A 6,000-nucleotide genomic window follows, 5' to 3' on the forward strand; every position below is an offset into this window, starting at 1 on the left:
ATTAAGTTTAAATTTAAATTTAATGCAGTTTGATTTATTTTAAATTTTAATTGAATCAATTCTTTACTGTGAATAGAATTCAGCCCCATAAGTCCCATTCTCAGTGAATTCATTTATGTTTTAACTGGTGCAATAGGATAAGCCCCCTGTCCCTCGCAAGTTGGGCCTAGCCCAGCCACTCTAGCTAAGCCACTCCCCTAGCTCGCATGACTTCATAGTGCCCTCTCCCTGTAAGGCCCTGTCATTAAATCTAGGGTAGAGAACCTGCTAAGCTAAAACAGGGACTTCCTTCTCATAACTATTTTCATCTCTTATCCTTTTCATTTCTCAGCCTTTTTGCTTTGTCTGTTTGGCTGTCTTATTTTATTTTCAGTTTATTTATTTATTTATTTTTAATCTCTTTTATTTTTTTTATCCATTTTATTTTATTTGTTTTATTTTCAGTAATTTATCTTTCTCACCTTTTATTTGCTTTTTATTTAATTTTATTTTATCATTATAATTAATTAACTTTAATTATTTTGATCTTATTTTATTTTGGGCTGAAAAACCATATCTGCACACACCTTGAGAAAAAGTATTAGTAATGCGAACGATTAACCAAATGTCTGAAGCGACCAATAGGTTAAAACACATCGTCCATTCACTAAATTTTTTCCCTTTTTACCCACACTTATTATCTGTGCCGCCGAAGCAAGGCCCCGATAATAGTTTTATTTGTGCCACTAGCTGATCACGTCAGTTAGACCCACATAGCCCATATTTTTTTTATTCATTTTAGCTCGTTAAAATTCTGCGGACTTGTATTGGCTCTTTGTGTTTTGTCACCCACCAGTGCGCCAACGTGTCCAGATCACCCAGCCCTGCCAACCACTGTGACCAGCTGGAGGCATGGCTCAACGATCCGACATCTGACCTCCTGACCAATGTCGCCAACGATCTGCAGCGCCGAGACCGAGAGCAACGGGATGGCAACCTGGACGAGATCATAGCCCGTGATTCAACACAGAGCTACAGCCACAAGGAGATGGCAAGGATCACAGGTGCCATCGCTCACAACCTCATCATCCAGCTAAAGCGGGATGAAAGGAACGTCACCCACCTGGAACAGGATGCAGCAACGCTAAAGCTCCAAGCAAAGGAAGCCTGGAGGAATCAGGAGGACGCGCAGACTCGTCTAGATCGGCTGACACAGGAATACAAGGATCAGCAGCAGCTGATCGAGGAGGAACACAAGAGGATAAAGAATGAGGCAAGACAACTTCACAAGGCCATCTCACAACTCCACACAGACACCGAGCACAGAGAGCAGCAGGAAAAGACCGCCAAAGAGGAGCTGGGAAAGCTCCTGCAGGCCAAAAGTCTTCTGGTAAGAGCCAAGGCAGAACAGAAAGAACGTGATGCCAAGTCCAAGGCCTACGAAAACCACCTGCAAGCTGCTCAAGCTGAAATTCAAGTTCTTGTTCAGCAACATCACCAACCTAAGGACGAACATGATTCCGTCCAAAAAGAACTGTTATATGGTTTCAGAATGCAAGCTGAACCATTGAGAGAGCAAGCATCATTCTCCTCTCATCCAATCAGTGTCTCTGCACTCCCCCACCAAAGTTTCCTGCTGAAAAAGAGGGGGGTGAGAGCCCACTGTTAAGAACTTTGCCAGCCAGCATCCACAACCCTCTCACAAGAACACAAGGGGGGTGGGGCCAACACCTTTCCCAACAATGTCTACAGACACACGGCATGGCCCAAAGACCTTGACAAGCTGGCTAGAAACAGTCCAACATTTAGTCCAAACACTGCAGGTGTCCATGACATCCACGCTTACCTGCAGAACATTGACTTTTATGTGCACACGCTGCCGAATGTAACCACAAGAGACCAGCTGTATCTGCTATGGATTACTTCCAGCCGTTAGGTGAGGAGCTTCCTGGACCGGCAGTCAGAAAGTGTCAAGTTGGATTATAAGCAGCTGCAAATGGCCTTGATAGAAGAGTTTTCAGATCCAGAATCACGATGAGGACTTATCGCTGCAATGGATTTAAAACAAAGCAGAAATTAAACTCCACAGGCCTACTACTACAACTGACTTTCAGTCTACTCCAGCTCACAAAACGAGCCAAGAATGGAGGAAACATCAAGATCCTCCCCCTGCAAAGCTTTATTTTACCGTAATGCAACACTTAGGATTTATGGCCTACCCTCACCTGACGACAACCAGACAGCTGCAGGACTTCGTCCATAAAGCCTACGGTAAACAAAAGCCACCTCTGAAAAGACTGTCATCCTTTCTTTCTCTGAAAATTACCCCAAAACGGCCACTGGAGGGCGAACAACAGCGCCACAGTAAAGGACATTTCAGCAGAGAGCCAAGAGGATCGAAGGACTTCACAGCCAGGATCATCAGACAGCCAGAGGACAGCGTCCATGGAAACCATCCTGCACCTGTCAGAATGAGAAGTCCAAACAGTCAACAGATGGACCCGGTTCGACACACAGTGAACAAAGCTAAGTCTGAACTGTCACAAAAGCAAAGCGACACATACACATCTGAGTCAGCAGAGATTTTGAAAATAGTGAAGAAGTCAAATCCAAAGGAGGCCTCACAAGGAGGACCGCGAGGATTAACCAAACTATTTGTCACTAGCAGCAGCACTGGAATACAGCAAGAACTTTCCAGAAAACCCTCCTGCAAGCAACACTTAAATCTCTGCCACTCATCACGTTACCATCGATCCAGTCATCGCAAAAATCAGAGACTTTGGCACACAAACTGTATTTCAAACATCAACCAGTCAGATTCAGCAGGTACCAGGAAAGTGCTGTGTTAGACATCTGTTTCCCTACAGAATCACTGAAGACCAGCCTTAACTGCCTTCCAGTTACCACACAAAACCTGGTACTAAGGCCCTGGGAAACCTGAATGAGAGAGGAGTAGCTAAAAGACTCTATTTAGCAACCACCGTGAAACACAAGGTCAGATTGGAAACCCTCGCCAACACTGGAGCTGATCTAATGCTGATGTCATTCCAGCTTTTCACAAGACTCCAGAACAACGATGAAGCACAAGATCTGACCCTCAACCCACAAAGGTGTATGCTGAATATGCAGTCTCACAGCCAAACTGCAACAGGTGCTTTCCATCCACCCGACCATCGGTTCTATGAGACTTCTACACCCTGTGTAAATCTCACCAGTGGACACACATCCTCTTTTCATTGGCAAAGACTTGTTAGATAGTTTTGAGCCTTTAACAGACTTTAAAAAGTAAAATTTTGGGCTCAGGTGAGAGAACTTCTACCTTTTCACTCAGAAAATCATCTGAAGTACACTGCCAAGTCACAAAGTTATGGATTACCCAGCAGCCAGTCGCGAGAACATCGTCTCAGACCAAAAGTTCAAGTTCACTGTTGTGCACATTACAAACAACCCACCCGCCCAACTGTGATTGCACTGACCTGCGGCCAACACACGCCGACCACCACAGTGCCCATCACATAGCCACTTACACTGGCTCCACACATCTCAAACAGTGACATAGCTGCATTACATGCCTCCGACACCACCATACAAGCTATGTCAACCACCTCTCAGACCCCTCCACCTGCCCTATCATGAACTCTGACCTCATTGCTACACCAGCCCTTAAATGCCTTAATGACATGGAACACCTGCTGCATATACAACACAACATCCTCTTATATGTCCCTGACGACCGCACTTCACCTAAGCTTGTGGTTCTTCATTGACATAGGGGGGTCCTACAGATGTATGCGCATGACACAGCATGTGCCAGACACCAAGTTGCAAGAGCCACGTACAAACCACTGAAACGGGTGGCATACTGGCCCTGGATGCAGCAGGACTAAGCAGAATGCATCAAAGGATGCCTGGTTTGCTGCTAACTACAATCGGCTAACCCAAACCACAGAGCACCACTGCAAAGAACAAGTGCTAATTTTGGTCAGACTTTTAGGCTGGGTAAACTGCTACCCAGGTCGACGAGGGGCAACAAACATTTACTCATGGTCATTTGCCAATTCACACAGTGGGTTGAGCCTCCCAGCACCCAATGACACTGCTCAAAACACAGCACCTCTACACATGATCCACATCTTCGCCAGGTTCGAACTGCCACTGAGAGTCAACTCAGATAGAGGTACCCATTTCACCGCTGAAATTATTAAAGATGTGTGGAAACCCCTAGGCGCACACGCCCAACTTCACATCAGCATCATCCCTCCTCATCGAACCAAGCAGACTGTGGCTAGCATGTCAAAGAAATGTGTCTCAGCAAATCAGATGGACTGGGATCGGAAACTCCCCTTTTATTGTTAGGGCTATCAGATCGACCCCAAATTAATTTACTGGTGTGTCTCCCTTCAAACCATTGATGGGACGGCAGATGACACTGCCAGTACACCTGTTGTACCAACCTTGAGATTCCAATCTCATCACAGCCAACACCACTCACCAATGAACTTCACAGGCATCTGGAACCCTTCGCTTCCGCCCGGGAACAGCTACAGAAGATGGCTGAGGGCTAGAAGGCATACTACGACTGGAAGTCATCATGAGAGGAACTGGACGTGGATGACGATGTTTGGTACAAACAGCTTTGCACAGCCACTTCACACAACTCACCAGTGACTGTCGAAGGAAGTTCTGCCACACTGGACAGGACCCCATCAGATTGTGGAAATCTCTGCTGTTGCATACCAGACCAGGATGGACAGGGAGGAGAAAGAAACAATCTTCAGATGGGTCCATCATAACACAACCAACACACTAAACATTGAGGCATAACAGAAAAGGGGGGACTAGTTCCAACTAGACCAAACCGCCTCCTTACTGCCTCCCCACCAAACAAGCAGCTGTATCTTGTATCAAACCCGCGCAGGTGCAGCCGCACTAAAGACATTCACCATCTCTGCCCAAGCATTCTTTTTTTTTTTAAGGACAACACTGATGACATCTATGGGCTGCAGCCCATGAAGATCGACTCCCAGTGTTCCGCTTCGGTTAAACCACTAGCCGATGCCACTAACATTCGTAGGTGACTGATGGCTGTTCAACACCCCAGCCTACACAAACACGTTAACCTACAAACCACCCACATCAGTCTGCACAACCAGACAAAGTGGATTCAAACTCCAAAGGATGTGATTCTCCACATCGATGACCTGGTACTTGATCACCTTCCCAGTGAGTAATACCACATCAAAGTGGAAATCTCAGGGACCACCACTTCATTGTAAACCCTGAACTGAAAATGAGGATTGCGTAAGGGGGGACCCAACTAGTTGATGTCAAAGCCTTCGACACTGTCCTCCAGAGACTCGCTCGGATGCCCACTACAGACAGCCTTTGTGTTGTCCGATCTTGGACTGCCACTGACACGGTACTGTGCCTCTCCGCAGGAATAGGATACGTCCTTACTCTCAGCCTAGCCTTCATCCCATAACGAAGATTTAACGGGATGCAAGAGTTCAGTGAACAGGCTCCCTGGACTTTAACGGTCGTGAAGGGGGGAATATGTAACATCTGGCTGGACGTCCACTGGAGGTCTCTTCAGTCTGGGTTGTTAACGGTTTCATGCTGTGACCCTAGAATGAGTTTTGTCACCAGGTCTGCTCGGACGCTTTCATCAGAAGATCCTAATCTCCTGATAACACACATTTCCAGACCTATTGAATCTCTCTCTGGCTGTTTTATTGTTCCAATCTAAGCAAATTAACACCTCAAAGCAAACTTCAAACCGTGAGCAGAGACGAAGCAGCCATGACACAAAAATGTGTCTGTCTCACAGCTAAGACCAAAATAAATTGGTTTAAATTGTATATATTATATATCCTTGTATTGCATGTTTTTATCTGTAATGAACCACTTTCTTGTAACACTATAGGGATGCTTTGTTCATCTTAGCATGTCTCATAATTCACATTCATGAGATTACTATTTGATGTGTGTTTCAAACCATACCTTGTTTACACTCTTAATAAT

The sequence above is a fragment of the Paramisgurnus dabryanus genome, chromosome 11 (assembly GCF_030506205.2).
Source record: "Paramisgurnus dabryanus chromosome 11, PD_genome_1.1, whole genome shotgun sequence".
In the NCBI taxonomy this organism is placed as follows: domain Eukaryota; kingdom Metazoa; phylum Chordata; class Actinopteri; order Cypriniformes; family Cobitidae; genus Paramisgurnus; species Paramisgurnus dabryanus.